This window comes from Carica papaya, chromosome 7 (genome assembly GCF_054855325.1).
Source record: "Carica papaya isolate Zhongbai chromosome 7, ASM5485532v1, whole genome shotgun sequence".
NCBI lineage: Eukaryota > Viridiplantae > Streptophyta > Magnoliopsida > Brassicales > Caricaceae > Carica > Carica papaya.
The window spans coordinates 23,549,289-23,574,168 of NC_142315.1; the positions used below are offsets into that span (position 1 = coordinate 23,549,289).

The 24,880-nt window shown below is 34.6% G+C and overlaps 2 pseudogenes; both read left to right on the forward strand.

Moving 5' to 3' along the window:
* Positions 1-10,528: 10,528 nt before the first annotated feature.
* On the forward strand, positions 10,529-17,619 carry LOC148253075 (uncharacterized; annotated as a pseudogene).
* A 240-nt stretch (positions 17,620-17,859) lies between these two features.
* LOC148253076 (uncharacterized) lies at positions 17,860-20,382 on the forward strand (annotated as a pseudogene).
* Positions 20,383-24,880: the final 4,498 nt, after the last annotated feature.

Here is a 24,880-nt window from a genome sequence, read left to right on the forward strand (position 1 = left end):
TTTCTGTTTCTTCATTTATCTAACCTTAATCCTAATTTGTTATAATAAAAAAGACAAATTTATCATTTAAACTACTCATTTTACCAGCGTATTATTATTTTTTTCCTACTTTACCCTTGGTTTCTTACAATATATATTCCTTGAGTATCAAACCTTGTTCCCAAGATTGAGATCCAACTTTCAAATATGTGGTGCCAAAGACCTTATTAAGGTCTCATATATATCTTTACTCATCTGTTCTCTTCATTGCATCCTGATATAAATTTATAATACCATGAAAAATTGAGTGAGTTTTACATATTCAATAGGAACAAAATAGTACCTTAACAACAAATATAAAGACAGTATACAAAAAACTAAGAATTGTGAGAGGAAGAAAATAGAATATCAGGAAGGTAGATCAAGAGTTACCAAAGGTAAACAACATGCATTCACTACTAAAATCCTTATTTACTTTATATTTTATTCATTTTTTTCTTAATATGAAAATCACTCTTATATGCGTAGTATCCAACCTTTTGTCTTAGCAATATCTCTATGCAATTACAGACTTGTAAAATCTTATATATATCATTTTTTTATCTATCATTGCCAATAAATATTTGTAGGTGTGTGTTATTTTTTATTTAGTAACACCACTATTTCAACTTCTTATCTTGACTAAATTTTACATCTTCTATGATGTTTTCATGCTTTTCTTTTTCTTATTTGATGTCCCTTGGATTTTACTTATACTTAGCACTTCTAATACTGTGTACTCTTTAATTGACATTTCATACATCACTTTGTAGCTCTTTACATTTTATACAGTTTACTTAACACTTACACTTTTAGCATTTAACACTTAAGATTTACATTTTAATGCTTACACTTTTCACATTTTATTTTATATGCTAACACTTTCACACTTATGCACTTAACAAAAACTTTATGTTTTTACACTTCACATTTTAACGGTTCTAGTTTCCACTTTAACAATTACATTTAACAATATCAATTTACATTTAACAGTTAAAGCTAACAGTTATAATTTTTATCTTCACAGTTACAATTCACTTTCATAGTTTACAGTTAACAATACAATTCACTTTTACAGTCACATATAACAATACAATTTAATTGCACAATCACAATTAATAGTATGATTTACATATTGACACTTAGATATTGAATTTTATCGTACGATGCTGTTTTAATTACTATCAAAGAGAGTAGTAGGAAACCCCACTATTAACGTGGACACAATTATAATAATAGTAGAACAATACAATATAGTACAATAATACTACTCATAGGAGTCCTTCGCTAATGTGACGATTAAACAACACACAATAAACAATATAGTTGACTTTTTTGTCCACGAGATGAGGTTCACCAATAGTCACTCCAACCAAATTTTGGCCACACGCATACACCCCTCCGTTGATAAAGTAAAAGTGATAGTATAATTGATTTTTCTATTCACGTGATAAGATTCATCAATAATCACTCTGATTGATTTCGGTTACATAGGCACACACCCTCCATGAACGCAGTAACAATAAGAATAAAATTAATTTTTCGTCCACGTGATAGGGTTTACCAACAGTCATTCTGACCAAATTTTGGGCACACACATTGCAGAGGCCCGAAAATTAAAAGAAAATAAATTCATGAATTAAATGCGGAAGTGATTAATAGAGTTAGGGTTTACATTCTTTACAATAATTTTGAATATCCAATAGGGTTATGAGAATATCCATTCTAAAAGACAAACAAAAATAAAAGAAATAAAACGAAAAACGAATAACTAAGTATCCTACGACAACCTTCACTAGTATTTGAAGAGAATCTAAATAGTGAACTACTCATAACCCTTTTACTGATCGGGATCTGGATATTAGTATTCTTGATCTGAAATAGTTAATGAAATGGTGAGCTATACTAGTCCAGTAAGAATATCACACTACTAATAGAGCTCTTACTTTATTTAAATACATTTGAAACTTGAAAACATTTATTTAATACTTACTATAACGAGTTTTTCAAAGATAACATATGAAGATCCATATCCATATCACTTTTTACTTTCACGCATAAGAAAATGAGAAACAATAATTTTCCTTTCTTACTTGTTTACTAGTACCCCTGAGGGTGCATAGAGATGTCTCCCCTACTTGTGAACTCAATATCCAATTTTACAATTGACCGACAGTTCTTATATCCCGTCCGATAATGGACACCAAATATTCTATCGTCTCAATACTCCGTCCGGTATGAGGGTGAACCATATCTCTTAAACACAAATTTTTCTACATATTATGAGCTGTTTGGATGTTCTTCATGATCTTAACTATCTTGGCTGTAATCTCCTCCCTAAGATCTAACCTGAATAATTTTCTATCACCCACCTCTTCCCAATAAATCAAAGATTTGTATGGGTGACCATACAATGTCTCGTACGGAGTCATGCCGATACTTTTCTGATAGTTGTTATTGTAGGTGAACTCTATCAGAGGTAGGTGATCATCCTAATGGCCCCCGAAATCTAGAACATAAGCTTAGAACATATCTTTCAGTGTACGAATCGTCTTCTCTGATTGTCCATCGGTTTAAGGGTGGAATACGGTGCTAAGGAACAGTTTCATTCCCATAGCTTGCTGAAAACTAAACCAAAATCGAGAAGTGAACTTGGAGATTCTGTCGGATACCATTGATACTTAAACTCCATATAACCTAACTATCTCTCGGATATACATTATTGCTAGTTTGTCTAAAGGGTTGGTCATCTTGATAGCCAAGAAGTGAGAAGACTTGGTGAGCCGGTCGACAATTACCTAAATGACATCATGACCTGAGGGTGACTTAGGCAACCCCGTTACGAAATCTATTGTGATATATTCTCACTTCCACTCCGAAATCAGTAATGGCTGAAGTAACCTGCCTGAGCGCTGATGTTTTGCCTTAACCTGTTGGCATACTAGATACTTGGAAACGAAGTTGACTACCTCTCTTTTCATTCCGCTCTACCAAAATCGGGGTCGTATACTTCGATACATTTTAGTACTTTCGGGATGTATGGCGAACTTGGAGCTGTGAGCCTTTATCATGATATCCCTTTTTAGTTTATTATCATATGGAACACACACCATATCCTGAAACCTGAGCAATCCATCGGCAGAGACTCGAAATTCTAGATGTACTCCCTGTTCTGTATCTTTTTTAAGGGCAGATATGGTGGAATTGGTTAATTGAGCTTCTCTTATTCTTTGGATCAACTCATATTGGACAGCTAGGTGGTCGAAACATGCAACTCTCTTTAAGTCATGAAGTCGTATCTATTGTGCGACCCCTATTACCCTACATTCAGAAACTGTTATGTGAGCTAACATACCTGCATTTTTTTTGCTGAGTGCGTCAACCACTACATTTTACTTACTCAAGTAATACAAGATATTACAATCATAATCCTTGAGGAGCTCTATCCAATGCCTCTGATGCATGTTCAGATCATTCTGAGTGAATATGTGTTTCAAGCTCTTATGCTCAGTAAAAATCTCAAAAGTCTCCCCATACAGGTAGTAGCGCTAGGTCTTCAAGGCATGGATAATGACGGCAAATTTCAAGTCATGGGTGGGGTAATTTTTCTTATGACTCTTCAACTACCTGGACCCATAAGCTATGACCCTGCCATGCTATATAAGAACATAACCCAATCCCAGGTAGGAGGCATCACTGTATACTGTATATCTACCTGTCCCACTTAGTAAAGCTAACACGGGTACAGTAGTCAACCGTTTCTTAAGTTCTATAAAGCTTATTTTGCAGTCCATGTTTTATTCAAACTTAACATTTTTCTTTGTGAGCCGGGTCAAAGGAGCGGCTAGGTTGAAAAATTCTTGTACAAACCTGTGGTAATAACTTGTCATTACTAGAAATCTATAAATCTCCTTAACCGAGGTCAATTTCTCCCATCCAAGTACTGTATTAACTTTTTCGGGATTCATTGATACTACATCCCTTGATATGATGTGTCATAGAAAGGTAATCTGTTCGAGGCAGAACCCACACTTGCTCAATTTTACATACAATTTCTTCTCTCTAAGAACTTACAAAACCTGAGTAAGGTGGTGAGCGTGTTCATCTCTACTCTTTGAATAAACTAGGATATCATCAATAAACATAATGATGAACTGATCCAATAATTGTCTAAAAACCCTATTCATCAAATCCATAAAAATGACTGGTGCGTTGGTTAGTCCAAAGGGCATGATTAGGAACTCATAATGTCTGTACCTGGTTCTGAAAGCTGTCTTGAGAATGTCCTATGCCCTGATCTTTAACTGATGGTAAACCGAATGCAAATATATTTTGGAGAAGATTTGGTACCCTATAACTGATAAAAAAGGTCATCAATTATAGAGATGGGGTACTTGTTCTTGATCGTAACTCAGTTCAATCTCCTGTAGTCAATACACAATCGTAACATCCCATCATCTTTCCTTGCAAATGTGACTTCAGCACCCCAAGAAGATACATTATGTTAGATGAACTCACTATTTTGCAATTCATTGATCTGTTTTCTCAGTTCTCCATCTCAACACAGCTCATGCGGTAAGGGACAACAGAGATAGGCTGGGTGCCAGATTAAAGATCTATAGTGAACTTAACTTCGTTGTCTATTGGCCGTTCGAGTAGTTCATAAGGAAAAACATTCGAAAAGTCTCAGACTACTGAGATCTCTTGAACGCAAACTTTTTTCTTAGGTTTGCCTAATGTAGAAAAGATAACAAAGTTAAAGCACGTTGAATACAAGTTTCTTATGAAAATAATCTGCAGTGGCATGGTATGCCGCTAACCAGTTCATTCCCAAGATTACATCAAAGTCGTCCGTGTCAATCTCTATCAGGTCCACACTTAATTTCCTACCTACTAGGTCTATGATACAAGCTTTGTATATAACTTTCTGTAGTAGTGTCCTATTTTCAGGAGTAGATACAAGCAGCATAAAATCAAGTCTTTCTAGTGATACATTTAAGTTTTGTGCACAAGTGTGTGAGACAAACAAATGTGAAGCACCAGTATCAATCAAAACATGTGCGATGTGACTACATATAGTGTACGTACCCTGTATTGCGTTCGGGTTGGCTTTAGCATTCTGCTGAGTTAGGTTGTAAGCTCTGCGCTAGGTAGGAGGTCTGACTTGGTTCTGATTCTGCGGGCACTTTCTCGCATAATGTTGGGTACTCCCATATATGCGACAAATGTTATTGAGATGATAGCAGGGTTGGTCCCCATGATTCTTGTCACAGTGCTGATAAGTCCTACCGCGTCTTGTTACCGGAGCCTGATAAGGAGGCTGAGTCATTAACCTAGGCCTTTTGTTCTGCTGAATCGGTGCAGTGGGTGCTGGTCTGCGGTGTGAAATTGGGGGTCTGGGATTCTCCACTGCTGGAGAGAAGATGCAAAGGTTCATCTCCACTAGTTGTGCCTTGGCCAGAACGGCTGAGTATGTACTAAGCTCAAATACGTACAGCTGCTGTCTAATCTCAGGGCGGAGACCCCACTCAAACTTCCTTGCCTTATTGCCCTCATCCATCATGCTCTCAGAGGAATATCAGCCCAACTCTAGGAACCTTTAGGCATATTCCGATGCAGTCATCTCACCTTCTACTAGATGTGCAAACTCTATCTCTTTCAAATATTAGAGGTGCTTTAAGAGGTACTCTGTATTGAAGGCCATTAGGAATTGTTCCAAAGTGATTGGATCGGGCAGGGTGGCTTGCTTGAGCTGCCACCTGCGGCTTGCCTCTTCCACAAACACGTAGGTGGTAAGTATAACATTCTGTTCGAGAACCACCCCAAAAGTCATGAAGGCATTCTCTGTCTCAGCTAACCAATACTTAACATCTCCAAAAGAGGATGCACCTATAAAGATAGATGAGTTTAGTCTTTTGTACATTTCAATGTAGCTTGGGTCCATTATGAGTAGAACTAGGTCCCGTGAAAGAGGAACTAGATTGTGCTGGGGAGAGACCGAGTGGCTCTGTGGTGGTGCCGGATGATATGGAGGAGGCACTGGATTGTACTGTGATGGTGCCAGATGGTACGGTGGACGAGTGAGGTTATACCGGGGTGGCTCTAGATCTTTCCGTTGCAAATGTGGCTCAAATTGTGGCAGTGGGGGAGGGTCAAACAACTCCCTCCTTTCTTCCCGGGCCTGCTGGGTAGAGATAAGTTTCTCCAGCATCTCAAAGAGTCAGTCAACATCCTCTTGAAGTGAGCCATCTCGGGTTGTTCGATTTAGTGGGGGTCTTCATCTCCTCATTTCTTGTACTTGCATTTCATAAGAAAAGGTTGAGTGATAGTTTGTATTTAGTATTTTTAAGTATTTGTGCACATAATGGTTATGAGGAACACAACTCTGATACTAACTGTAGAGGTCCGGAACTTAAAGAGAAATAAATTCATGAATTAAATACGAAAGTGATTAATAGAATTAGAATTTACATTCATTATATAATAATTTTAAATGTCTAATAGGGTTACGAGAATATCCCTTCTAAAAGGCAAATGAAACTTAAAGAAATAAAACGAAAAATGAATAACTAAGCATCCTAGGACAACCTTCACTAGCACTTGAAAGAAGTCCGAATAGTGAACTATTCACAACCCTCTTGTTGGTCGGAATTTGGATCTTGATCCCCTTGATATAAAATAGTTAATGAAAGGGTGAGCTATATTACCCCAGTAAGAATATCACACTAATTACGGACACAAAAAACTAAAAATTGGTAAAAAATAAGAAAAACTATTAATGGAGCCCTTGTTTTATTTAAATATATTTGAAACTTGAAGACATTTATTTAATACTTACCATAACGAGTTTTTCAAAGACAACCTATGAAGACCCATATCCATATTTCTTTTTATTTTTACACATAAGAAAACGAGAAACAATAACTTTCATTTATTATCAGCTTACTGGTATCTCTAGGGGTTCATAGGGGTGTTCCCCCTACTCGTGAACCCAATATTCAATTTTATAATTGACCACCCATTCCTGTCTGGTAATGGACGCCAAATATTCTATCGCCTCGATACTTCGTTCGATATGAGGGTAAATTATATCTCCCAAATATTTCCGGTAAAGGACTTCCCAGCTCCGTCCGATTGAGGTAATGTTCACGGTAGGGTTTCCTATGTATCGGGCCCCTCTGCCCTTTCTTTAGGTAATCATCAAGTCTTTCACATACATATTTTCATCAACAAACAACCAACAAACTCATACAAATATCTCATATCACATTCACAGATCAACTAAACTACATTCATGCTAACGGTAAATAACCAAAATAACCAGATAAGTTGATAAGACTATTGAACTATAAATTAAGAACATGTACTATACGAAAATCAGATAAGTAGGACAATACGAAAAAATAAACAGAAAATCAAGAAAATTATGAACTAACCAGTTTCGGTTCAACTAGTAATCTGTAATTATTTTTAATGTTTTCTAATTTTTCACAAAAATATAAAATTATACATAATTAAGCCTCAATTTACCGTAACAAAGAATAGGGTGAGGGATCCTTACCCGGATCGGTATTTCAATACGCCGAGCTGTCTACTTACCTCCTACCGGGTACCGGATTCCCTAAATTTTTTTGTAAAATTCAAAATATTTGTCACATACCTAAGAATATTCTAAAAAAATCTAAAATCGATGTCCAAAACTCATTACGACTAATTTTGGAGTTCCGGCACGGCGGTGCCGGCTTCGTCGCCCAGGACAGTGGTTTGTTTCGGCCTGCTGGTTTTGGCTAGCTTTGGCTGTATCCCTGCAGAGAAACATATTAGGGGCCTTGGTTGGCCGGAAAATTATAAAAAAATCGAATCTACTGGTGGGGGGGACCTCCGGGTGCGGCGGCTCAGCTAGTCCTCATTCACGGCTGAGGTTCTTTCTTCAGCTATCTTGCATAGAAAAGGACGCCGAGCACAATGATAAAAAGATCACGTGAAATAAAAATCAGAAAGGAGCTCATCGGTGGAATTTTGGGGTTTTAATCGTAGCGGCTCCACCAGGCTTTGCTTGCAGTTTTTGGCTCATCCACCGTCCCTCTTGCTCCGATTTGGCCACAGGAGTACTCGGAATCGAATTCCGAGTAGGTGGGAAAAATTTTAATTTTTTTTGGCAGTCGGTAGTGGCTTCGGTGCGGCAGCAATCCACAGTCAGCCTCCTTCTCCAGCGTCTGGTTCTTCTTCTTCGGTGGGGGCTGGCGGCTAGGGTTTAGGTTCCCGTGTGATGCAAAGTATTTATAATCATTTCGCGTTGATTTGGACCGTCCATTTCGATCAATTTCGTTCGTCCAATCGCGTCTAAGAAGGGAACGATTCTGAGCCGTTCATCGCGATAGATCTTGATCGTCCGATTGGGCCTAAGAGGGAAACGAATATGAGCCGTCATGCGCGCGGGATCGATCCTGGGTCTTTCGATCGCGGGGCACGCGGATCGCCAGCGTGGCCTCCCTCGTGGTACCGAAGTCAGCACGTCTTGCCACGCGGCGCGTTCTGGTTCGTCGAAACTGCTGACTGGACGGTTCTACGTGGCCGAACTTTTTTTATTTGTACTTTAACCTTATGTTTCTAATTTTTCTTTTAAAAACACTATCAGAACTCAAATTTTCACCTATTTTTTTCTAAAATTGTTTTCAATTTCAATCCTAATTTATTTATTTTTTTAAATTTCATTTGAATAAAAATAAAATAAATTAATCAATTATTTTAAATTAATAACTAAAGAATAAAAAAATTATCTCGGGTCATTTTTCGTGTCCGGGTACTACACACATCCGCTCTTGATATATGATCAAATAAGTTTAAATGCTTTGACACTTTACACCGACTCATGATTTTTAAACCGACACTTTACATTGACTCTCATTTTCTCTTTATTTTACTTATAGTATTTTACCGAATTGATAGTGTCATTATCAACTTACTACTTTTTAAAGGTGCACTCTACTACTTCTAAAGTTTTCTTAAGGAGCCAATGTTTTTATTTCCATTGTTTGAACTCATGATACCCTTTTTAAATTTTATTTTCAGTATTTCATTTAATTGATATTTATTGTGACTTTCGGTTATATGCTATTTTCCTTGCGTTATTTATTTTAATTGATTTTTGGATTCTTTTTATTCTGTTATCTTTTTCATCTTCCCAAGCATTTACGTCTTAGTTATCTACTTGAATTCGCATTAAATTCTTTAATTTATCTACTTATCACCTAAATCTTATAATTCATTTTTTAAATATACACGTACAAGTTTCTTAAATATTTCTATTTGTTCATTTATTTTCATGTTGAACTTTTATTTTTCGAAATGCAATGATAAATATGTACACATATAAGTCCCCATTATTTTGTAATGTTTCGGCTGCATTTCCAGTTAGGTTTACAAATTTTCTTTCTTTGGGCTTTCATACAGTAGCCCAAAAACCACCATTAATCCATTGGCATTTAAGTTTAGCCCATTATAACCCTCTTAGTTTAATTAATTAATTAATTTATACAATTCTTCTCTTCTCAGCCTCTAGACTGTAGCCCAACACTCCCAATTAGCCCATTAAAGGATGTTATATTTGGCCCATTATACTCTTCTTAATTTAATTTATTCATTTACGCAATTCTTCTCTTCTTTGGGCCTTTATACAGTGGCCCAACACTTCCAATTAATTCATTTAAGGAATTTATATTAGGCCTATTGAACCTTTTCAATTTAATTAATTTAATTTTTCCATTCTTTTTTTTTTTTTTTTGTGGGACTCTACAATTTCAATTAGCTCATTTATATTTTAACATTTTCAATTTAATTATCTACACCATTCATCTCTTCTTTGGGTCTCTACACAGTGGCTAAACACTTCCAACTAGCCTACAAATTTTTCATAGATTAATTACCCCCCTTGTTCTTCAAAATCCCTAATTAATTTTTAAATTCCCAAAACTCTAATCTATCTCTAAACCCTAATCATCTAACAACTTAAACCTAACTCATGCATCATTAAGTGTGAATATTACAACTCACCATCATCATTTCTTGGTTACAATCCAAAATTATATAAGATTTATATTTAAAATTTTTGTTTAATGAATCTACATATTTCTCAATAAATACTAGGCCAAATAATTATGAGTTAAATTATATGAATTAAATAATAGATCTGAGGGTTAGGGACTAGATCATTCTTCTCGCGCACTCACTCTCTGTTTGGATGGTGTTATTTTGTGGTTCATTAATATAGGATATGGTGGTGGGATGATGAAATTATATTTGTTTGTTGATGATATGGTTGGTTTAGGGTGTTCAATGGTATCCAAAAGGTAAAATTTGAAAAAAATTTTAAAACTACCGATTCGGTGGTTTTTAATGAGTTCATATTTTTGTTTCGATTATACCCTTATTAAAATTTGTTAATTACTATTTTACCCTTTAAAAAACCCTCATTTTAGACTTCATTTTCCTTTTCAACAACCCAACCAGCTTCTTTTCTTCTTTTCTTCTCTTCTTCTCCATATGCTTCTCTTCTTCTCGATCTGCTTCCTTTATCACGCGATCTGCTTATTTTTTCTCGTCTCCATTTAAAATCATCTTCCCTTCTCTTTTTCAAAGCATTTTCTCTATCTAAACTCATTGGAAAATACCATTTCCCTTCGTGATTTGTTGGTATGTTTTTCTTTATTTTATATCTAATGCTTTTATCTTTGCTATTAGATTGCTGGTATGCTTTCCTCTTTTCTGTGTTTGTGGAAGAAGTCCAGATAGAAAGTAAGTTTTTTTGGGTATTGTCTGTTGATTTGATTTGGGTTTTTAACATATATATACACACACATATATATAGCTTCAGTTTTGTTGCTAGTGGCTGTGATTGCTTTTGCTCTCGTTGTTGCTACTGAGTAGGGGAAGAACATATGTGTTTTATTTCTTTTCTTTTATATATATATCTCAACTTCTGTTTGCTTTGCTTGGTAATCTTCAGAAGAGTCATTGTTCGACATAAGGATTTCATTTGTAATAGAAATCTATTTGAAATAAAGCTCCGAACATAGAGGTGACATAATACATAGAGAATACCAACATGCATGCGGTTTAGAATTGTTTTAAATTCTGTGTTTAAAGTTTGTTTTTGGTTAGAATTCGAATTATGTTTTTTGAGTAGGACTCTAATTTAATTCTGTGTATAAATATCACTTCAAATCAATCAATAAAAAAGTTATTTCCTCTAAAAAATTTCTGAAGTTTAAGAGAAATAAGAAAACAGAGGACTCCGCATACACATACTCTGTTTTCTTGCCCTCTCTCTCTCTCTAAACTCTTTCTCTAAAATTACTGCAAAAAATTGTGATCGTTTGTTGATTTAAAATCTATAAGTGGTATCAGAGCTGTATGATCTTAAGGGATCTTTGAGAAGAAATCAAAAAAACAAAATACAGAATGGTAACAAACCCGACTGACACACTAAATCCTCCTCTATTTACGGGAGAAAATTATCACGTATGGGCAATGAAGATGGAGACGTATCTGCGAGCCCATAGCCTGTGGAAGGTGGTGGAAGACGATGCAGAACCAGCATCATTGAAAGATGATGCAACAATAAACCAACTAAAGAGGTATGAAGAATATGTCTCTAAGAAACCTCGGGCTCTGTCTTATTTGCAGGCGGCAAATCAGATTCGGTCTTCTCCAGGATAATGAACTTGAGAAACCCAAAGCAAGTATGGGACAAGTTAAAGGAGGAGTTTGAAGGTGATAAAAGAATCAAGATGGTGAAAGTTCTGAATCTGAGAAAGCAATTTGAAACACTGAAGATGGCAGAGGCAGAAACCGTAAAGGAGTTTGCCTCAAAACTACTTGATACAGTAAATAAGATCAAATTACTCAGAGAAGACTTCGAAGACAGAAGAGTAGTTGAAAAAATGTTGGTGAGTCTCCCTACCAGATTCGAGGCCAAAATCTCAGCGATAGAAGAAACGTGCAATCTCAAAACTCTCTCGGTTGTAAAACTATTGAGCAAGCTGCAAACATTGGAGCATAGGACAACCTTGAGAGAAGTAAAATCCACCGAAGGAGCACTAGTAGCTACACAAAACAGAAGCAAGAATTAAGGCAGAGGAAGAGGAGGAAGAAGAAATCAAGATGATCAAGTCACACAATCAACACAAAATTCAAACAAGCATAACAATAAGCAGCAAAAAGGATTACCAAACTGCAGAATATGAGCTCGCAATAACCACTTAGAACAAGATTGCTGGTATAAAGGGAAAAACTCGATCAAGTGTAATTACTGCAAGAAGGGCGGACACGTCGAAAATGTGTGCCGATGGAAGAAAAAATATGAAGGGAACACAACTGCTTCTTATACTCAAAATCAGTCTTAACAAGAAGTAAATTATATCGAAGAAACCGAAGGAGAAGAGTAGATGTTTATGACACTCAGCGAGTAATCAGAGGAAGCTAACACTCACTGGATAATTGACAGTGGCTGTACAAGCCACATGTGCAAAAATGAAAGAATATTTTTTGATCTTAATAAGGATACAAAACTCAACATAACTCTAGGTGATGGAAAGGCATTAAGAGCAGAAGGAAAAGGAAGCATCGCAGTAACCATGAATCAAGGAAAAAGGGTCATATCTGACGTCCTGTATGTGCCTGGCCTGAGGTAAAATCTGTTAAGTTTGAGCCAAATAATCAGAAGGGGATCCACCGTGGTCTTTAAAAAAAATTCATGCTCCATAAAAGACTCACGTGAGTATGAAATTGCAAACATTCCAATGATCAACAGAAGCTTCACCTTGAAGCTGCAAGGAGCTGAAGAAAAACTAAGGTGCGCTGCTCAAAACGACACCATTCTATGGCATCAAAGATTTGGACATGTGCATCTTGAAGCTCTCAAGAAGATGAACTCATTAAAATTGAGTCTAGATCTTCCTGAAATCATAGGAGAAAACTGGATCTGCCAAATCTACCAACTTGGGAAGATGCACAGACAACCCTTCCCTTCAAAGTCTTCCTGGAGAGCAAATACCAAGCTTGAATTGATCCACACAAATATCTGTGGTCCTATGAGCACAGAGTCACTAAGCAACAATAGGTACTTCATCCTGTTTATTGATGATCACTCTAAAAATAAAGAATGAAGCTCTTAAAAGTTTAAGGGGTTCAAAGCTGAAACAGAAACAGAAAGTGGAATGAAACTGAAGTGTTTGAGGTCAGATAATGGTCTGGAGTTTACTTCAACGGAGTTCAAGAATTTCTGTATTAAAGAAGGCATAAAACGACAGCCAACAGCCCCCTACTCTCCACAGCAAAATGGAGTATCAGAAAGAAAAAACAGAACTGTGGTTGAGATAATAAGAAGCTTACTCAAGGATAAACAACTGCCTCTGCAATTTTGGTGTGAAGCCATGAACATTTCTGTATACTTGTTAAACCGACTTACTCTCGGGCTATTGAGGGAAAGACCTCATATGAATGCTGGAATGGAAGGAAACCTGCTACAAGGCATCTACGGGTGTTTGGTTCCATTTATTACTGTTATGCAGCAGAAGAGAAAAGGAAGAAGCTGGATGACAAAGTAGAAATTTGTATTTTTTTGGGTTATAGTACAAAAAGAAAAGGATACAGGGTTTTCAATCCTAAGACCAAAAAGGTTATGATAAGAAGGGATATGGTAATTGATGAAACATCTCACTGGGATTGGAAAATTGAAAAAATAATCCCTGATGATATAAATTCTACTTCAAAGCAAGCTCAAAAAGAAAATGAAGAAATGAATAATTAAGAGTCACAAAAATCACCAAATAAAAGGACAAGAAGCTTATCTGACATCTATGCTCAATGCAATATTGCTGTTACAGAGCCAACAACTTTTGAAGAAGTTGCTCAACATGGGGTTTGGAAAAAAGTAATGGAAGAAGAATTGAACATGATCGAGAAAAATGCCACTTGATCCCTGGTTTCTAAACCAAAAGGTAAAAATGCAATCGGAGTTAAGTGGGTCTTCCTGCTCAAAATGAACCCAGATGGCTCAATCAATAAGTACAAAGCACGCTTGGTAGTAAAAGGTTATGCTCAATTATCGAGAGTAGATTTTGGCGAGACATTTGCCCCATTAGCAAGACATGAAATAATAAGGTTTCTGCTTGCTGTGGCAGCACAAAGAGGTTGACATGTCTTGCACCTTAATGTAAAATCTGCTTTTTTGAATGGTGAATTGGAAGATGACATATTTGTTCAGCAACTGATAGGATTTGAAGTAGAAGAGAAGGCTGATCATGTGTATAAATTACATAGAGCACTGTATGGTCTGAAGCAAGCTCCAAAAGCATGGTATGGCAAAATTGATGTATACCTGCTCCACTGTGGGTTTAAAAGAAGCAAGAATAAAGCAACCCTATATGTCAAACACCTAAAGGATGGAAAAATGGTCATCATATCACTGTATGTTGATGATATTCTCATCACTGAAAATGATGAACAAAGAATGGAGAAACTCAGAAAATAATTAGAGCAGGAATTTGAGATGTCAAATCTTGGGAGAGTGACCTATTTTCTTGGAATGGAGATCGCGCAATCTGAGAAAGAGATCTTCATATCACAAAAGAAGTATGCCAGGGAATTGCTCAAAAAATTCAAGCTTGAAAATTGCAAAGTCGTTTCTACCCCTCTCATACTACATATTGAACCGTCAAAAGCTAAAGAAGAAGAAATGGTGTATGAGAAAGAGTTCAGGAGTATAATTGGCAGCTTACTCTACCTAACTGCCACTCGACTAGATCTAACTTATGCAATCAGCCTGTTATCTCGGTTTATGAATTCAGCAAGACAATCATACATGGAAATAGTTAAACATATCCTAAGATATGTAAGAGGAACCACTGATCTAGGAATCCATTTTCAAGCTCACACAGAAGGAGAACTTCTAGGATATACGGACAGTGATTGGGTAGGAAGTGTGGAGGATGCTAAAAGCACATCGGGGTATGTTTTTTCACTTGGTTCTGATGCATTTTCATGGTCGTCAAAGAAGCAAGAAATTATTGCACAATCATCTACATAACAGCATCATGAGCTGTAAATCAAGCTCAGTGGTTAAGGAAAATACTAGATGATTTACAGATGCTTTCCACTGAACCTACGGTCCTCTACATCGATAATAAATCAGTAATCGCCATTGCTAAAAGTCCAGTGTTGCATGGAAAGACTAACCACATAAAGGTTAAGTTCCACGCTATAAGGGAAGCATAAAAGGAGAAAGAAGTGAGCCTAGTACTCTGTGCAGCAGAAGATCAAGTAGCAGACATCTTTACCAAGTCCTTGCCAAAAGGTAAATTTGAAGAACTAAGGAAAATGTTGAGGATGAATAAAATCCTTAAGGAGGAGTGTTCGACATAAGAATTTCATTTATAATAGAAATCTATTGGAAATAAAGCTCCGAACAAAGAGGTGGCAGAATACATATAGAACACCGACATGCATGCGATTTAGGATTATTTTAAATTATGTGTTTAAAGCTTGTTTTTGGTTAGAATTCGAATTATGTTTTTTGAGTAGGACTCTAATTTAATTCTGTGTATAAATACCATTCAAATCAATCAATAAAAAAGTTTTTTCTTCTAAAATATTCTTGGAGTTTAAGAAAAACAAGAAAACAGAGAACTCCGCAAATACATACTCTCTGTTTTCTTGCTCTTCTCTCTCTAAACTCTCTCTCTAACATTACAGCAAAAAAATGTTTTCGTTTGTTGATTCAAAATTTACAGTAATACCATTTATTTACAACTCTTGGCAAGAGTTGTAAATTTCTTAATAATTTTTTTTTCATATATATATATATATATCCAAACTAATGTTGTCATCGGCATATAAAATTATTCCCCACTGTTATTTTTCATTCTCTGTTTGCTACCTGGTTAGGCATATAAACAAGGGAGGTCCGTCGCATCATTCTCTTTTTTTTGAGTGCCTGTCCTTTCGGGGATCACTTGTTGATTCGATTGCTCTATATGATGGCCTCCATGTGAGTATATTTCTTTGGATTTTTTTTTTCAATAATTAGATAACATGCTCAGAGTGTTGGGGCGTCTTTCATTATTTTTCTTGCATTTTTTTCTTGCTTTAAAATTACCTATAACACGTTGTAACTTTGTCTTCTCTTCCTGGAGTGAAGAAATCCCATCTAGAGGATTCAGATTGTCAGTAAATATTGCCACATCTTTTGTTGCATGATCACCAGCTTTTCTGCTGCATCTAGTGCTTTCTCTATCGCATTTTTTGACTGTTCCACAATTGATAATATGGAACCTTCAGTAGCATTCTTGATTTGCTCTTCGATTTGATAAACATCTTCAGCAGCAGAAGTTTCTGCAGCTAAAATCCTCATATTAGCATCTTCTGATATTTGAAATGTGGTCTGTTGAAAAACAATCTTTGCTAACTTTCAATTTGTATTGCAAGTTCAACAACATCTTGTTTTCCAAGGACTAACTTAGATTCCAAAGCAAACTTCTCTTTGACCGATGCTTGCAGCTTTTGATGGAACAGAGACTTGGCTGCCTCAAGTTCTGCAATAGCAATTTCTTTGTCATGCAAAATGACAGCTACATACTCCTTCTGCTTCGCCTCAGGCCTAGCCAGCTCTTCAAGCAAGTTTTTTTTTTTTTTATCTTGTTCAAAGCTTTCTTATCTGGCTTGGCCCTCAGAAAGAGCTTTTTTTGCTTATGTTAATTTATCTTTTATTTTTTTTCAAAACTCCACTTCTTCTTAATGAATGACCATCGCCATAATCATATGCAAAAGCATTAGTAGAATCATCCTGTCATGGAAATTTGTTGATATGTGCTTTTATGATCATACTGCTATTATTGCAGACTTAAAAAAAACCAGGTACTAAAGTTAAATATGCAATTTTCATGTGTTCCTAGTCGTATTTTTTTTTTAAACAAACTTGAAGTTTTGTTTGGCTAAGGCCTGAGTAGGTGAGTGTTAGTTTCATAGTCCATAGGCAATCAAAAACTTTGCCTACCCAGATAGGCAAACAATTTTTTTACCAAGACTTACCCTACATTTAAATCCTATCCATAGTGGATGGTCTCTAGTATCATCAATCCTGACTCTCCTAAGGGCAATGAGTAATGTCTCATGCTCATTAACTTCCCGGTCATTGATGTTCCCTAACTTTCAGTAGTTTCTCTTTGTTGATTCTTGTCTTATACACAAAAAATATCTAATAGTTGAATATACATATATATATATATATACATACACATATATGAAGAAAATAACGGTGCATGGCATGCAAGTGAAAAGAACAGAAAGTTTTATTTAAGATTACCTAAAAATTTGTTTATACTTGAACCGCACAAACAAATACCACCACAGTACACTTAGGTATAAATATATGTTTTTGGGAGGAAAAAAGGAGAATGGTTAAACATATTTTTAGGTATAAACATGTATGAATATGAGAAATAAAAACTAGATATCCTTTCGTATGGTAAATGAACCACAAGATTCTACCCTAAATTGAGTTTTTTCTAAGTGATCCTAAAAACAATTAGATATGGGACAAAGAAGCGCAACCTTAGAAATCAAAACAAAAACTATTGAAACTAGTTTAAACAAAAACAAAGAAGCACTCATATTAGGATCGTGGCTGTCCAAAAAGCCTCAACTTATGTTGTTTTCTTATATTTTTTGTGCTTTCTTCCACGTATGTATGCATATATAAATATATAGATAATCTATATACACCAGCTAAATGACAAAAAAAGTTCATAAGTCCCAAGTTAAAAATTTATATATACAGTTGAAATGGAGACAAGTTGGTGCATGGTATATAAGATAATTAAATTAAATTATATTAATTACTTAGTCATTTGTTGTTTAGTAGTGAGCGGTATTGTGTTTGAAGGTGGTTTAATGTTACCAGTCTGTTCGACAACTTTCCAAGAACCAACTGAACTGAAATATGAGGTCCATGCTAGATTTGAGAATCACATTGTCAACATTCTAAATGCTTGCATCTACATAGCAACACTTAGAAGGTTGCAATCATTTTCTTGCAATTACTTGCTTAGCACATGTGCAAATCTGGATAGTTGGAGAACATGTGATTTGCATATGGTACTTTGTTTTCTCATGGTCTGGTTTAGATTATCTGCAAGAAACGACAATAGGAGCAATTAGACATCATTTTCAGGTAAAATAATGACCTCTTGTTTGATAAAAAAATAGTTTAACATAATGTTAGTGACCATTTTCTTGCACAAATAAGAGGATCAGGCACAAATATGTTGGGTATGCAATTGTGGGTATGGTCTCCTAAATTAGTAAATTTAGTAAATTACTTAAATTAGTAAATGACTAGATATTTAATCTTGCTTAAATTAGTAAATTACTTGCATGCTTCAGTGTGATTCTCATATTTGTTTTTTTGATAATTTAGCATTTTATTTGTTTATTATTCTTTTCATTATTTCACTGATCGGTTTTTACTTTCATAATTCAAATATGTTGCTTGCTATGTCTGTAAGTTTATGTGCGTACGTTTATTTACTTGGATGTTTGTGGTGTCCATTTTTTTTAATTTTCAGATTTTTTTGAAGTAATTTTTTGCTCACTTTATTATTTGCCTTTCTTTTTTTTCTTTTAAAGAAACATTGGCAAAACTATGTGAAAACATGATTCAAATCCTGTAATGAGTCTAAAAAGTTTATATGATTTTTCTATCTTATGAACATCTCTGCTTATTAAAGTGTTTATATGATCAAGGCATGGCTGGTTTAGACTAATGTTGAATATGCTGAGATCTTGCATTTTTTATGTCATTGTTTTTTCTTTATGTGATAGCTTCTTATAGTTTTTAATTGTTTGATTTTCTTTCTAACATTTGGTATTGTTTCTGTTTCTGCATAAGGTAAAAAAAGATGGATGTTAGGAAACGTGTAGCTATTTTAGTAGAGTATTTTATCATACTTTTTGTCCTGCTAATTCACAAAAGGAGAAAACTTAAGCGTGCTCATGAATTAAGACTCAAGAGAGAGGAAGCTCGGGATAAGCTTATGAAAGTTTGGTCTCAAATGAGTTTTGTCACCACATCACTAGGATGAGAGCTCCAATATTTATGAATTTATGTTGTTTACCAGTTATAGATGATGGACTTAGGCCCACCGTTCATGCAACTATAGAGGAACAAGTAGTCAAAACACTTTACTTATTAGGACACAATGAGAGGAATCGAGTCATATGTTGAGTTTTTCGACGATCCACAGAGACAACAAGTCTTCATTTCCATAATGTGTTGCGATGTATAATGCATATGGTAGATAAATTTATTAATAAGCCAGATTGATCACAAGTGCCTTTGAAAATAACCAACAATTCTAGATTCTTCCCATCTTTTAAGGTGAACATATAAACTATGTAAGTTCAATTATTTTTTTAAAAAAAATAAGTCCAAGTTTATTTAAATATTGAACAATTAATTTTAGGAATATGTTGATGCAATTGATGGAACATATATACGTGTGAAAGTGTCTAGAAAAGAAGCTCCAAGGTTTCGCGTGAGAAAATATTTTCTTACACAAAATGTACTAACAATTTGTATATTTGATTTGAAATTTTTATAAGTCCTACCTAGATGGGAATGGACCACATTAGATTCAATAATAATAAAAAATGCATTAAACAGACATGAGAATCCGCTAATAATTCCTTAAGGTAATTAATATATATTGAATTTTAATATATACTGTATAACTTTGAATAAAATATTATAATTTAATTTATTCATTGTTTATAGGTAAGTTTTACCTTGTGGATGCTGGTTTTATGCTGTGAGGTGGATTAATTACTCCATATAGGGGAGAATGTTACCATTTAAGCGAATACTCAAGGAATCCACCACGCAATGCTCGTGAGCTATTTAATCTTCATCATGCTTCTTTCCGCAATGTCATTGAGTGTGCATTTGGAGTTTTTAAGAAACATTTTCCAATTATTGGAAACTCTAGTGAACCTCATTATCGGCTCAAGATTATTTACTACATTATATTTGCTTGTTGCATTTTGTACAACTATTTGCGAAGAAAAAATCCAAATGATGAACTTCTTGCAGAGGTTGATGAAGAACTTCTATACATTTCTCCTAACGAACAAACTCTATATAACATTAGGGACAATATTGAGGAAAGGAGAAAAGGGGAAGCTATTAGAGATATGATAGCAGTTGATATGTGGGCTGCTTACAATGTTTGATTACATTTTGGACTAATTGTGTTGCTAATGAATTTGTGTAGATTAAGACATTTGTATGATTTATGACATATGTGTTACTTTGGTATTTTAATAAAATATTGTAATTAGGAATTCATTTTGTTGTAATCACATTATATTTTTATTGCATATTGATATTTAAAATGATTATATTTGGTGTTTTCTTATGTCTTAGAAAATGGCTAGGAGGAACATAAATGTAGATAGAGGGAGTAACACTGTCAATTGGACAGATTCTATGGATAACGTTCTAGTAGATGCCTTTTACAATCAACACATATGTGGCCGTAGATTGAGTGAGACATTCACAACACAGACCACTGATTGTATAGTTACAAAACTGCAAGCTGCATTTCCTAATTTGGCCATTGATAAAGAGTGAATGCACAATCGCATAAAAAAATTAAAAAGACAATTCTCAAAATGGTTTGATGTTTTCAAACATGGAATGAGCACTTTTGCCTGGAATTTGACAACTGAAAGATTTGAAGCAGAAGAGGAAGTTTGACTATAACTAATAGAGGTAAATATGTTACTATATTTTATGTTGTTTGCAATATTTTATATAGTTCAAATACTAACATATTAATTCATCATAGGCTCAACCTGCAGCAGCTGAACTGAGAAACAAGCGTGTACGAAATTACGACAAAATATTGGAAATATATGGAAGGGATAGAGCTGATGGGTCTGCAAGTGAGACACCACATTCAACTATAGGATAAAGGAAAAAGAGTGGTGTTGAACGTTAAAGGAGATTAACCAACAACATACCCAAGATTTAGGTGGTAATATTAATTTTAGTGGTGCAAATAGTTTCAGTGATTATTCAATGCCCGAAACTCCTACTTCGCATCCCCAACTTGAAGTGCAAGAGTTTTCCATGCAGAAGAAATCGAGATATATGCCAATTATCCAAGAAGAAGATTATTTGGCTGAGAAAGTTCGAATGATTGCACATACTATCAAAGATATAGCAATAAGCACACAAGATACTATTTCAGCAAGCTAGTTGTATGAAGAGGTTGCTCGTATGGGTTTCGATCCATATCAAGAAACAAGAGTTTTTATGCTTCTTATAGACAAACCAAACATAGGTAAAGCTTTAATGGCTCTGAGCGACACAAATTTTTTCATGGACAATTTGCTTCGTTTATCAGATAATGATTTATATTATTAAATCTCAAGTTCGAATAGTTTGTACTTGTTATTTTGTAGTTTTTGATTTTTTAATTTATTTGCATTTTCATATAAATGAAAACAGAAGCTGCTGTTGAACTAATTTATTTGGATCTTATTATTCTAATGGACTAATTTGTATAGATTTTATTATTTTGATGGACTAATTTGTATAGATCTTATTAATCTGATGGACTAAGTTGTATAAATCTTATTATGTATAGATCTTATTATTGTGATGGAATAATTTGTTGTTTTGAATTGATTAACTTATGTTGAATATGAATATGAATTATCTACATATATATACAATGTATATTTCTGTTAAAAAGGTAAATTTAGAAGTTTGAAAAAAAAATGATTAGATAGATGAAATTTCAATGATGATTAATTGTTAAAATTAGTTAACGAATTAACTCTTTGTAAATGAGTTAATAATAATTAATTATAAAGATATATTACATGGTATATTATCAACCATTGTAATTAATAAAAAAATGTTCTTGTTAACAAGTAATTGTATATATAATTTGTTTATTTTGTACTTTAAAATTTTCATGACTACATGATATTTGATTTAAAAGACTTGTAATTTGACAATGTATAATGATCTTCTTCCCAATTCTTAAATGCTCAAATTTTTACAAAAAATTTAAATAAAAAATTGTATCTTCACTTTTTATATTTTTACTATCAAAAAAGTTAAATAAAAAATCATATATAAGCAGACAATTCTAATCAAGAAAAGTTTAAGCTCATCAAGCTTTGGAATTGAATAGATTTTAATTAATTAATAATAATATTTAAGTTGTTTTTAAAAATATTTAAATATGATTTAACTATTATTTATTTATTAAAAAATAGAGTGAAAATAAAAATTAAAAATAAAAAAAATTGAAAATTAATTTATAATAAAAAATATTATAAATTAAATTGTAATAAATATAAGATTTCATATATAAATTTAAATTTACATTATATTTTAATATAATTATTTTATAAATATTAATCAGTTAAAATAAATAATTTATAAACGAATTGGTGAAAACCTAAACACCAAACGAAGCCCAACTTTAAAAAAATGAGTGAAAAGCTAAATAACTTTATATTGATCGTGTATGTATTATTAAGAGATTGATTGAAATAAGTAAGTTGATTAAATATACGTAAGTATTTAATTATTTAAAAATTATGAAAATTGAAAATTGTTGTAAAAGCCCAAAGCTAAAAAAAAATGGAAATATTGAACATTAACAATTATTAGCAGAAACAATTTAGATTTTAAAGTTTACATTCCTTACACAATAATTTGAATGCTCAATAGAGTTACAGAAATGTCTATCTTTACAATAATTCATAGCAATGGAATAAATGGTTAAAGCAAATGAAATAAAATTCCTATTAGGTTAACTTCCGGTAGGCAACTCTGATGGGGCCCAGGAGGTAATATTTATTCGCAACCCTCTTGCTGTTTAGGATATGGATTTAAGTCTTCTTGATTTGAAATGGTTAAATAGTAGAATGAGTTATAATAATCCAGTAAGAATATCACACTTATCATAGATACGGAGAACTGAAAGTTGGTAAAAAATCATAAAACAACCAATAGAGCCATTTACTTTCTTAAATAAATTTATTTAATATACAAACCATTATTTTATACTTACCTTATGAGTTTTTAAAACTGACCTATGAAGATAATAACTCGAATATATTGTGATTTCATATCTAAATGAACAACGACAAACACTTACCTTCTTACCTGCTTACCAGTACCTCTAGAGGCCTATAGGGATCCCCCATACGCGTGGACCCAATATCTAAATTATCGATTAACTGACCGTTCCCATACCCTGTCTGTTAATGGGTGCCAAACATGCCACTGTCTCAATACTTGTCGCGTATCCAAGAATACCTCAAAAAGCTAAAATAGGCATTTTAAAAATTTTTCGGCTAATTTAGGATTCTGATACAGTGGCAGTGCTGTGTCTTAGTGCTGGCTCCGCCCGTTCCTCTCAACCTAGACATTTTCAGCTGGTTTAGGCTATTTTTGGTCGCTTTTGCATGAAAACTTGCAAAAAACCAAGTTAAGGGGCCTTTGTTAGCTGAAAAAGGCAAAAATTGAAACCCTACCGCCGGGGGGGAAGGTAGTCTTCGGGTGCGGTGGCTCCGTTGTTCCTCCTTTGCGGCCAGGGTTCTCCTTCAGCTAACCTGTACCAGAAAAGGACGGAGAATACAACGGTAAAAAAATCATGCAAAATAGAAAGCGAGAAGGGGGTCATCAGAGAGGGTTTTGGATTTTGCCCGCAGCAGCTTGGCCGAGCTTCGCTCATCTTTTTTGGCTCACCCATTGGCTTTTAGCTTCGATATGGGCATAAGGGATTTGGGATTGAATTCTGAGTGGGAATGGGGAAAAAATACCTATTTGACATCTGTGGTGGCTCCGGTGCAGCTGCGACGATAGTCGATTTATTTTATGACCGCCCTTCTTCTTCTTCTCTGACGAGGGCTGGTGCAGCTAGGGTTAGGTTTTCCTGAAACATGATATTTAAATACCCTCCCTAAATCGATCTAGACCATCCATGTGGGGACACATGACCCATTCCTGTTCGTTGGATCCCTCTTATTCAAGGAATGAATCTGAACCGCACGATCAGATTGAATCTGACTGTCCGATTACGCTTGAAGGAGAAACGCATCTGGAGCGTTCGTGCGTGCAGGATGCGATCTGAGCCATTGGATTCATGGGCATACGAATCACTCGCGTGGCCTTCCATGTGGAATTGGTGTCAGTGTATCCGCCACGCGACATGTTCTGAGTTGTCGTTGTTACTGACATGGTTGTCCCACATAGCCATATTTTCTCTTTTTTCGATTTCACTCCCTATTTTTAAATTTTCTTTCAAAAATACTTCCTTATTCACAGTTTCACCCCTTTTTCTCAGATTTTTTTCTCAATTTCGTCCTTAATTCTATTTTTCTCAAAAATTTCACAAAATTAAAATAAAATAAGATTAAATTATTTAAATGTGTAATTTTATTAATTTGTAAAATTATTCCAGGCCAAATTTTTAGGCCCCCAGGTGTTACAACGCTCTCTCCTTTTAAAAGAAATTTAATCCCTCAAATTTGTCGCCCTCTCACTCTAATCAAATAGTTGAGAGTATTGGGCTCTGAAGTCTGATTCTAGCTCTCGAATGGCTTTGTCCCTCGCGTGATTCTGCCATACGACCTTGACGAAGGGAATTTCTTTTTTGCGAAGTAATCTGCTCTTCCGGTCCAAAATGCCCACCGGTACCTCCTCATAGGATATGTCATTCTGGAGTGAAAATGGCTCGTGAGACAGGATATGTGAGGGGTCTGGATTGTACTTGCATAG